We start from the raw sequence: 12,056 nt of genomic DNA on the forward strand, positions 1-12,056 counted from the left end.
ACCCTCCAAGCTTGCCCCACAAGCAAGCAGATATCAGCCTAGAGCAGATATGGGTCAGCAACTGCCCAGTTACTCAATCATCACTCAGACCACCGGGGATCTGTGCTGTGAGGTCGCTACAATCACTGCCTGGAAGATAGAAGGGAAATATTAGCCAAGGAGCTGCATCCTTATATAAGGTGTGCGAATCTCAGCCTCTAATACAGGCATGCCAGATTTGACTTATTTAAATCAAGTTAAAATTCCACTCTTAACCCCCATTCCACAAGGACGGTGGAAGTGTTGCCTCAGTCATTGCTGATTCCCAGACCTGGAGACTCTGGTTAGACTGAACATGAGGATCATCCTCCAGATTCAGCTCACCAAGTTTGCCACATCTTCCCTGTCCCAGCCTCCTGGCCCCTTGACAGTGATGGTGCCCTGCTCCATGCCTACCTGGGGAAAGGACTCCTAGCTGAGTCTGGGAGCCTCCTACTACTGTCCCCCATCACTAGGCCCTTTTCTCCTCTAGGACTTTGCCCTCAGGTGGAGAAGCTAGATAGGAGGCGGGGCGGGAGAGAGCAGATCCTCTTCCTCCTTTCCATTGGAAAGAATCCTCCCATTTTCTCTCCCCTCCACAGGACACCTAATGTCCTGCACATTCCTCTTGTAAAGGGTCCCTGACTGCTAGATATAGGGCTGGTAGTAGGGGACAGGACACTGGTAACTCCATGTATTGTTCCACTGTATGTATTTGGGGAAGATGGAACCTCAAGCTATGGGGGGAAAAAAGTCTTTTTTTCAAAAGTAGCCATCAGGTGAGTCCTGTTTATGCTACTAGCAGACGGTCTCATCTTGTGTTCCCGGGAAATGGTACATTTAAAGAGACCTCAGTTTGTAAATGAGATTCCCAGGGATGAGATATGTGAGGTCTGCTTCTGTCCTGGATTTTATTCTCTCATTCTTTCTTTTTTTTTTTCCCTTTCCCCACTGTACTCAAATTTTAATATAAATTAATATTTAAGTTACAGGTACAATTTTTTATAGATTACTTTCATTTTGCTGCATTTTGCTTTTTTTTTTCAAGTTCTTTGCCTTGTTTTTTTTTAATTTTTATTGTTTTATTATTCATATATGCATACAATGCTTGGGTCATTTCTCCCCCCTGCCTCCACCCCCTCCCTTACCACCCACTCCGCCCCCTACCTCTCCCCCCCACCCCCTCCATACCCAGCAGAAACTATTTTGCCCTTATCTCTAATTTTGTTGAAGAGAGTATAAGCAATAATAGGAAGGACCAAGGGTTTTTGCTGGTTGAGATAAGGATAGCTATACAGGGAGTTGACTCACATTAATTTCCTGTGCACGTGTGTTACCTTTTAGGTTAATTCTTTTTGATATAAACTTTTCTCTAGTTCGTGGTCCCCTTCTCCTATTGGCCTCAGTTGCTTTTAAGGTATCTGCTTTAGTTTCTCTGCGTTGAGGGCAACAAATGCTAGCTAATTTTTTAGGTGTCTTACCTATCCCCACACCTCCCTTGTGTGCTCTCCCTTTTATCATGTGCTCAAAGTCCAATCCCTGGCTGCGCCATCTTTTCCCTGGCCAGCCTGGAAGTTTGGGCCTGCCATTAAACTTTGCTCTATGGAAAAAAAAAAAAAAAAAAAAAGTCCAATCCCCTTGTTGTGTTTGCCCTTGATCTAATGTCTGCATATGAGGGAGAACATAGGACTTTTGGTCTTTTGGGCCAGGCTAACCTCACTCAGAATGATGTTCTCCAATTCCATCCATTTACCAGCGAATGATAACATTTCGTTCTTCTTCATGGCTGCATAAAATTCCATTGTGTATAGATACCACATTTTCTTAATCCATTCGTCAGTGGTGGGGCATCTTGGCTGTTTCCATAACTTGGCTATTGTGAATAGTGCTGCAATAAACATGGGTGTGCAGGTGCCTCTGTAGTAACCAGTGTCACAGTCTTTTGGGTATATCCCCAAGAGTAGTATTGCTGGATCAAATGGTAGATCAATGTCTAGCTTTTTAAGTAGCCTCCAAATTTTTTTCCAGAGTGGTTGTACTAGTCTACATTCCCACCAACAGTGTAAGAGGGTTCCTTTTTCCCCACATCCTCGCCAACACCTGTTGGTGGTGATATTGCTAATGATGGCTATTCTAACAGGGGTGAGGTGGAATCTTAGTGTGGTTTTAATTTGCATTTCCTTTATTGCTAGAGATGGTGAGCATTTTTTCATGTGCTTTTTGGCCATTTGAATTTCTTCTTTTGAGAAAGTTCTGTTTAGTTCACTTGCCCATTTCTTTATTGGTTCATTAGTTTTGGGAGAATTTAGTTTTTTAAGCTCCCTATATATTCTGGTTATCAGTCCTTTGATGTGTAGCTGGCAAATATTTTCCCCCACTCTGTGGATGTTCTCTTCAGTTTAGAGACCATTTCTTTTGATGAACAGAAGCTTTTTAGTTTTATGAAGTCTCATTTATCTATGCTATCTCTTAGTTGCTATGCTGCTGGGGTTTCATTGAGAAAGTTCTCACCTATACCTACTAACTCCAGAGTATTTCCTACTCTTTCCTGTATCAACTTTAGAGTTTGTGGTCTGATCTTAAGATCCTTGATCCATTTTGAGTTAATCTTGGTATAGGGTGATAAACATGGATCTAGTTTCAGTTCTTTGCAGACTGCTAACCAGTTTTCCCAGAAGTTTTTGTTGAAGAGGCTGCTTTTTCTCCATCGTATATTTTTAGCGCCTTTGTCAAAGACAAGTTGGTTATAGTTGTGTGGCTTCATATCTGGGTCCTCTATTCTGTTCCACTGTTCTTCATGTCTGTTTTTGTGCCAGTACCATGCTGTTTTTATTGTTATTGCTTTGTAATATATTTTGAAGTCAGGTATTGTGATACCTCCTGCATTGTTCTTTTGACTGAGTATTGCCTTGGCTCTTCGTGGCCTCTTGTGTTTCCATATAAATTTCATGGTAGATTTTTCAATCTCTTTAATGAATGTCATTGGGATTTTGATGGGAATTGCGTTAAACATGTAGATTACTTTTGGGAGTACAGACATTTTAACTATGTTGATTCTACCGATCCTTGAGCATGGGAGATCTCTCCACTTTCTATAGTCTTCCTCAATCTCTTTCTTCAGAAGTTTATAGTTTTCCTTGTAGAGGTTGTTCACATCTTTTGTTAGGTATTCTCTCATTCTTTCATTCCTCTATCAGAACATGCTTCTGTTTATTACCTGGTGCCCCAAGTGATATCTGTTGACCAAAGACCTCTGCTCAGTGGCCAGGAGCCCAACGCCCAGCAACTGCCCATGGCTGGGGACAGGAGGGCAAGGAAGAGAGCACAGTTTCTTCTCTAAAAATCCAAGGCCCCTGGCTCTGCATTCCAGGCTCCCAGGTCTTCTCTGGATTCTTGGAAATAAAGCAGGAGAGAAGCCACTAGTTCAAGCAACTCTGGAGAGAAATGGAAGTCTGTTCATCCTTCTGTAAAGAAAGTTCCAAGACTGTGAAGGCCTTATGTTCACATGGGAGCCCACTGAATAGGCCCATTTCCTCTTTCTTTTGCCTTGGAGTCCTGAACTGAAATGCTCCATCCAGAAACCTCATTACACAATTGTAGGGACAGCCCCACCCTCACTGAAGCATATCTTATGGCATTTCCCATTGGGAGCAAAGACCCATCAGTCCACAGTAGATTCTGACCTCTGATCAGTGACACACCCTTCCCTTTACACTCTATGGGGAGAAAATTCCATGATATTCATTGAATTTCTCTCAAGTGAAATTCAAAAGAGCTGCTGAATGACCTGGCAACTGGATCCTGGATCAGCCTCAGAGTTCAAGACCCTCCCCAATATCCCATCACATTCCCAGCTCTTTGTTAGAGAACAAATCTCCCCTAAGAGACCTGATCCTTGACATCCTGACAGATGCACCAGTGCAGGTATCCAGCCTTGGATCGGGAACTGAGGGAAATCAAGGCCAAAGGCTGTAGGGTCATCCAGGGCCCACGTGTGAAGCAAAAAGCTTTTATGTTCACTCCCCTCCCAGAAACAAAACCTGTTGTGTAGGGAGCTGATTCGCTAACTGCTTTGTCTGTCATGTTATACCAGAAGGGGGCAAATTAATTCCCATTTAAGCATTCCTTCCTTCATCAGCCTCTCAATAGGGCATATAGGATGGAGCATGCATTTGCCCTTGAGCCTCTTACAGTCTCAAAATGCCTTACTTATTTGTTGTATTATTTCTTTATATAACATGAAATAAAACATATGGAAAGCTTAGAAGAGTTCCTGAACCCAGTAAGTACTTAACAGCTATGGACTGTTATTCATTCATTTATTTTGAAATATTTATTGAGCACAAACTATGTGACAGGTTCTGTTCTAGGGACAGAATAACAGAAAACAAAGCATGGTATTCTGTCATGCACCACGCTTTCTAGTGGGAGAGGCGGATAATAAACACTGATTGCATCCCATGGATTGTCTCATTTGACCCTTAGAATGCTCCTGTGATGTGGAACCTCTATTCCCATTTTAGAGATATGGAAACTGAGGCTTAAATGCACTGTGACTTGTCCAAGTCTATTGAATGGCAAAGCAGGACTTCACACACATCTTCAGATCCTTCATTCAGATAAGCCAGACTAGTGGGAATAATGATACATGTCACTCAAAGCTGCACTCATGGGCGGGATTGGGTTAAGTAGGTGGAAAGAGAAGGTGGCTTTGAATAAGAAGAAGACTGTAAAAGATTCAGAATTGGGAAGAAGACTTTTTAGGGAGATGCTCTGGCTGGTTGAACAGGTTTGTCTATTTGGAAAGGTACTGGTCATTACTAATGATCACCTGTATTAGCTGCTCTCAAGAGGACTTGCATTTTAAGCTAGCAAATCAATATTTAGCACAACCCAAAGGAGTAAAAAAATCTAAAGGTAGGATGTGCCAATGTTTGCTTTGATTTCTTCCTTTTCCTTTTTTGCAATACTAGGGGTTGAACCCAGGGCCTCCTGCAGGCTAGGCAAGCGCTCCACCAGTTGAACCACACTCCCAGCTCAGACTTTTCTTTTAGCATCCCTCAAAAGCCCACATTTCAGCAGACTGGTTCTAATTGGCTGTACCCTACATTTTCCCAGCCAGCCAGAGTTGGGCTAACTGCTTCCTACATCTAATAGCTATGGGAAAACAACCAAAGAAAATAAACAGAGGAAGAGCCTGGGGCATTAGCCACTCAGAAGAAATCCCAGGGCCCAGGATAAATGGAGCAAAGACAAACATTTGGTTATTCAGGCTCAGATGGTTTTTATCAGAAGACTAGCTCCAGCAGGAAGCCCGATGGACTCTTCTACCCCAGGGATTGGGGCTCCACACTGATAAAACTGATGTGAGTTCTGGAGGCTCATGGGAGGACTTTCAGGACCTCTCAGCAGGATTCTGACCATTCTCATGTGAAAGGTGCTGTCCGTTTGGTTTTTGGGCTTTGACTTGAGTCTGAAATCCCCAGCCTCCCCACATTCCCAGTCAAATCGGTGATAGACTGGAGATGATTTCTTCTGGGCCCCTCTGAAGGAGCCTTCATTTATTTACATTGAGAGCCATCCTGGAAGTGCATTCCCACCTCGGCTTTGACCAAACTAGTCCCAGCTCAGATTTCCCTCCAGAGAAGAGCAGAGCCCAGAACAGTGCAGAGAGTTCTCCGCTGGGATGGGTAGAGCAGTTTCCAGAAGCTCCTTGAATACCATGTGGCTTCAGCTGAAAGCTCTCTCCTTGCATCCTTTTTTCTTCTTCTTTTTGATTTTTTGAGACAGGGTCTCACTTTGTAACCCAGCTTGGACTTGAACTCATGATCCTCCTGTCTCAGCCTCCTAAGTGCTGGGATTACAGTTGTAAACTACAGGAAAAAAAAAATAACGATAGAGTATATTTTCAAATTGCAGTATTTTTAAACCAAGAAATTTTCAAGTTACCAAAACATGAGTCTTGTCAATGGATCTGAAAGAGCCGTGTAAGGGGAGAAGTCTTTAATGGAGACCTGAGTGGATTCAAATTCACTTATTAGCTGTGCAGTGTAGACCAGATGGTTTCCCCACCTATGAAGCAGGGACAGAGACACATTCTCAGAAAATAGTTATCATAAGGATTAAATGTGAGCATAAAGAAGTCCCCACGACTGAGCATGGCACATGGCAGACACCTTAACAGATGCTTCTTCCCTTCCTTACTGATGGCCCCTCCTACCTGGCTATCCTCTAGAGAAGACCGATACATGAGCCACTGATGTGCTGTGGCTTGGCAAGAGAACACTGTTTGGGAGAAAAGGTCAGGATTCTGAACCCTGATCTCAGAGCAGTCTCTACCAGTTCGACTTGCCAGGGCAAGTCAATATAGCTTGGATCTTGTTGCTAACGGAAGTCCTCTGTTTGAAACTTTAAAAGCTTCTCTCTGCACTGAAATGAACCCACATCTTCATTGTGATCTGGTCCTTGTTTACTTTTCTTGCCTCTCTGTGCTCCAGTCCAATCTAGTTTCTCTTTTCCCCCTTTACTTCTTTTTTTGAGACAGGGTCTCACTATATAACCCAGGTTATCCTCAAACTTGCAATCCTCCTGCCTTAGCCTCTGGAGTGCTCAGATTCCAGGCGTGCACCACCGTGCCTGGCTGTCTACTTGGTTTCTTTATTTAACTAGATTTCCCACCTCAGAGCCCGTGGCTTCCTGGAATATTCTCCCCAGATATTTCCCTGACCGGTCCTTTCTCTCTCAGGCTTCAAATTCCTAATGTTTTCTTTTTACTTTGTTTATGATCTCCTCCCACTAGAAGGTAAGCTACAAGACTACAGAAAACTCACCTGTGTTAATCATCAGTTCACCATAGGTAGACTCCATGAGACTTTGTTGAATGAAGAAATGACAGGGTACTTGGGAGCAATGTGCTTGAAAACATGTAGCCCATGAGATAGTTTGTCACAATCAAGAGATGTGGCCCACACTTTTGCCAGTTGTCCTAATATATTGGCTACTACAAAGACATTAGCCACCCAACAGTATCTTGCTCTTGTTCTTCATAGGAGTAGATACAGTTGAAAATAATCTTTTGTTTAATATCACCCACTAGATAGTGACCTATTCAAGAAATGAAGCCATGCTCAACTGTGTACCCCTAGTTTCCAGGAAGGTGCCTCAGACATCCATCTACCCAAAGCATTCCTCAAACTCAACAGGGCAGGTCTTAAAATTCAGCCTCTTGGAGGGATGATGGCAACTTCATATTCCTTCCAAGACATTTGCAGCTTGGGCCATGAGTGGTCTCTCTCACCAGGCAAAGTTTCTTCCTGCTTCAGTATGTCTCATATCCTTCCCTCAGGTTCCCTACATTTGGGGAAGCAAAGTCTGCCTCTTCCCACTTCCTCTCTCCTCCCCATCCTTACTCTCTGGGGAGAAGATGAAAAGATGTGATCAAAGCTGTGCCTGTGAGCAGGAAGTGGAGGCAGGATGAATGTTAAAGATACACACACACACACACACAGACAAACAGACAGACAGACACCCCACCCCAGGAATGACACAGGCCAGGGCTAAACTGAGAGGACCATTGTGTGCTGCTGGTGGGAAAAGACTGTGCCCAGATCCTGTCACCGGGGCCTAGCAGTGTGAGGGCACATTGGCCCCATCAGAAATGAGATTTAACAAGCAGAACTGCTCTGCTGTGTTGACTACTTACTCCTCCCACTTCCCCACCTCCAAGCCAAGACCCGCAGAAATCTCTTCAGGTAACAGGAGGTGCAATGCTGTCAAAAATCAGTTTATTGACCACTTCTTTCAAGTCATTTGTCTGCATCTCTCTGATCATGATTTTCATCATTTTCTTCTGGATCTGCTAGGCCTGTTGGTGCTGAGAAAAAGAGGCCTCTCCTATCTGATTATTACATTTTTAATTAAAACGCGCATAGCACCCATAAAGCAAATAACTACCATCGTTTTACGTGAACATAAGCTGCAATCATAGTCCACCATTTTTTGACCATGAAGCATATTTTTCCCCCAGGAAGATCCATGCAGTTTTTTTCCATAAACATCCTCAATAATTAGATTGGATTTTCTAAATGCAACTTCACCATTCTGCTGATTAGTAAGGCTCACAACCCATCACATTGCAATTTCAGTTCCTGAGTCCTTATGAGTGGTGTTTTCCAATATTTCTGTGTCAAACATTGTCAGTGATTTCACATCATACCAATCTTTCTTAGAAAATGGATCAAGCTCTTTCTTCTTGCCTCTCTTTTTATCAGAGAATTTAGGCCTACGGTACAGGTGCCCAAGTGTTGCAAGTTTGAATAGTATGATGGAAAAGTTCTCACCAAGCAGGTGACATCTAAGTGAAAGAGTCTAAGCCAAGGAGCAATGCAATTCGATTTATATTTTGGCATTATTGATCTGGATGTTGAAAATACACTGAAAAAGGCAAGAGAATAGCAGGTAGACCAAAGGAACTCAAGTGAGATGTGAGGGATGTGAATTAATGTCTTGCTGCTGAAAACTTGTGGTTTAACACAATGCGTATTTATACTCTTACAGTTCTGGAAGCCAGAAGTATGAAACAGGTTTCTTTGGACAAAGCCTGATGTTGGCAGGGTTGGTTTCCTTTCAGAAGTTCTAGGAAAGAACCTGCTACTTGACTTTTCCAGATGTGTAGAGCTGTATTTGTTGCATTTCTGACCTCCTGGACCCTTCCTCTACCTTCAAGGCCAACGGTGTAGCATCTTCACTCTCTCTTTGCTCCATTTCATATCTTCTTTCTTCCAAATCAATTCCCCCCTCCATCCTGCCACCCTCTTCTAGGGACACTTGTTACTACATTTAGATCCTGTCCAGATAACACAGGACAATCCAGAGATCTTTAGCTTAATCACATCTGCAAATTCTCTTTTGCCATTTAAGGTAAGAGTAATAGTTTTCAGGAATTAGGACCTGGGTGTCTTTGGGGGCCATTATTCAGCCTACCAGGAGAGACCTGGACTAGGGAAGAAGTGAGAAATGAGTACAGTCTTACATTTGTTCTGGAGATAGAATTATGGGCTGAATGTAGAATGTGAGACAAGGAGAGAAAACAAGGAAAATGTCAAGGCTTTTGCTCTGAGCAATTGTAAGAAGTGAAAAAGACTATAGGAAAAACATTTCTCTGGGAATATTTATCCATTTATGTTAGCAAGTCCAGAGACTCATGGATGTATTAAGTTGAAGATGCCTGTCCAAGTGCTCATGTTAATAGGGCAGCTAATGCTGAATTTAAAGTTTAAGAAAGATATCTACAGTGGAAATTAATTTGAGAGCCTTTGGTGTGCCCTTAAAGCTTTGAAATGGAATGAAATCATTAGGGTGTGAGTGTAGACAGAAAAGAAAAGAGGTCTAAGGACTAAAGCCTGGTAGAATCAAACGATTCAAGGTCAGAGAGAGGAGGTCAACATAAGACCAAAAAGAAGCAGCCAGAAAAATAGGAGGACAACCAGGGTGGTGTCTGGAGGCCTGAAGACAGAGAGATGGGGGTGTGATGGACAGCTAAGCCCTAGAAGGAGATGGGTAATGAGGCACATTCACCAACTCTAGTACCTTGTGCTTCCTTTACCCACACACCGTCTGGCATGAAAATCAAGCCCATGCACTAGGGTTTGGCTAAAGAAGCACAGAGGGGCTTCAGTTTCTGGCCTGAAGCCTCGCAGAGATGCTGCTAAAACTGTGAGTCTGGTCACATGGGTGACCAGACTCTCCCTCACCCCATCTGTGATTTCAGGGGCAAGTCTGACACCTGTTTTTAGAAAAGAGAAACATTTCAGGCAGCAAGGTCTCCATCTGCTTGCCACCCACTGAGCATCCTGGCAAGGTTATTCATTGGGTGTCAAATCATTAACCCCTGAGTGGAGACAGCAGCTGTACTGATGTCACCCACAAGGCAATTCTCCCGTGAGGACTGACTACTGCTCTGAGCCATTATTTTCATGTTCTTAACTACACTCACTTTAAATTGCTCCACTAATACACATATCATATATGAAGCATCCATCAAATGATGTCTCAAGAGTACAGAATCAATTGGAAAGCAAATCCTATCCTATGCAATCTACACCAGATTATCTTGAAACATCTACATTAACGGGGCAGTTTAGGGAATCTCCATGTACGCCTGTTTGAATGGATTCTGTCATCACTTCTCCTCTCAAAAGCCCTCTTCTCCTCCCTTCTCTTTTCTATCTCTTTCCCTGCCATGCCAATTTCTCCAGAATTTTAGGTCAGCATATAGACACTGGGTGTCAAAATCAGTTGCACATTGAGAATTTAAAAAAAAATTTACTGATGCCTAAATCACATTCTGAGTTTTTGGTTTAATTGATCTCGAGTGTGAGCTGGGCTTTGGGGTTTGTAATGTTCCTCCCCTGGTTCTAATGTGCAGACAAATTTGAAGTCAGGTACTGAGCAGTGAACCCCTGTGCAATATTCTTAAAATGTGTGGCAAGAGTAGCTGGATCAGCCTCCAATTCCCTGCCCTGCTTCCCCCTAACAATCCTGATCTAGAGGACAAAGCACTTGGTGCCAATTTATCAGATCTAAACACCATGTCATACAATCTTCTGTACCTTCCTAATGGCATGATCCTGTGGGGGCTCTGATAGTGTAGCCCTAGCTTTCCACTTCCCTCCTGGGGCACTCAAGACTAACCTTTCATTTGAGCAACTCAGAGTTCCACTTGCAATTTCAGCTCTAGTGGTAAGCAATAGGAAAAGCAGAATAAAGGTGAATGGAAATCTCCAAGGATATACAATCACACACATACACTCATCCTGGATGAACCGGGCTTAGGTTAGAAATGGAATCCCACTGATATGGAAATCTTCTAGTACACAATGGGCCACAGTGCTCCATAGTGTCTGTTTCTGTGGTTTGTTTGAAAAATTATGGGAAAAAAATCCGGGTCCCTTGACCCCAAAGCAGATCTTGCTCAACAAGCAACACTGCTTAGAAGTAATCTACCTCCTCCTCCCTTCCCTCATCTGGGATTCATAATTAGTAAGATCTAACTGGTAATATGCCCATGCTAGATCCAAGTCAATTAAGTGCCATAACTTCCAGCTTTTTGAAAACAAAAATTGGCACAAATTTCCAGAAAGCAATTTAGTAATGTCTCAAGAGCTTGAAATACATCCAGCTCATATCATTTTATCCAATTATTTTGCTTCTTTATCCTAAGCAAATAATCAGAGATGTGATAAAAGATGTAGTATGTATAAATATCTTCATCAAAGTGTTACGCACAATTGCAAAAAAAAATCAGTAGTGACTGTACACTTTCTACAACATATCATGGTACAATAAACAATGAAATACATAGATTGCTAAAACCTATGCTTTCAAATCTTTTTGATTGATGGGAGAAACTGCTGCAATATAACACTAAATGCAAAAAATACTACTTCAGCAGTTGTTGTGGGGCATTTTTGTTTTTGCAGTGTTGGAGATTAAACCTAGGGCCATAGGCATGGTAGGGAAGTGCTCACCACTGAGTTACAACCTCATTCCTACTTTAGCAGTCTAATCCTAATTTGGATATAGATAACCTACTTGTAGAGAGGAAAACACTGGACAGAAGCACACTAACATGTTAACTGGTTCCTGGATAGTTTGGTTGGAATTGATTTCTGTCTTTTTCTTTTTTAAATGAATCTTCCAAGCTTGTATTGCATCCATAATCAGAAAAAGTAAATAAAAAGTTATTTTTTCACTGAAAAGAAGGCTTTATTTCTCATTAAGGTCCCAAGCTTCCCTCTGAGGCTGATCTCAGAAGTTACCCCATTAATAGCAATCACTGTCCCTTTACTGCCCGTGCAAAGTGATATGTCCCAAGCACTTCTCTACCCATGGCTGCCCTTGTGTGTGTGAGCCCCATGAAAGAGGAGAGGGAGCATGTTGGTCTCTCATGACATCCAGCTGAGGGCTGAGGTGTGCCAACTGGATCATGGGACCTATTTCACCCAGAAGGATGTCTACTGGCTGAGGACTCCCTGGCA

General features: G+C 42.7%; 1 protein-coding gene and 1 pseudogene across 1 annotated transcript in view; one reads left to right on the plus strand and one right to left on the minus strand.

Annotated features, from left to right (window-relative positions):
• Nmnat2 (nicotinamide nucleotide adenylyltransferase 2) overlaps positions 1–12,056 on the plus strand; it is a 159,674-nt gene that overhangs the window by 141,776 nt on the left and 5,842 nt on the right. The window lies entirely within an intron of this gene.
• Positions 7,766–8,820, minus strand: LOC109690165 (small ribosomal subunit protein eS1 pseudogene; annotated as a pseudogene).

The sequence above is a fragment of the Castor canadensis genome, chromosome 11 (genome assembly GCF_047511655.1).
Source record: "Castor canadensis chromosome 11, mCasCan1.hap1v2, whole genome shotgun sequence".
NCBI lineage: Eukaryota > Metazoa > Chordata > Mammalia > Rodentia > Castoridae > Castor > Castor canadensis.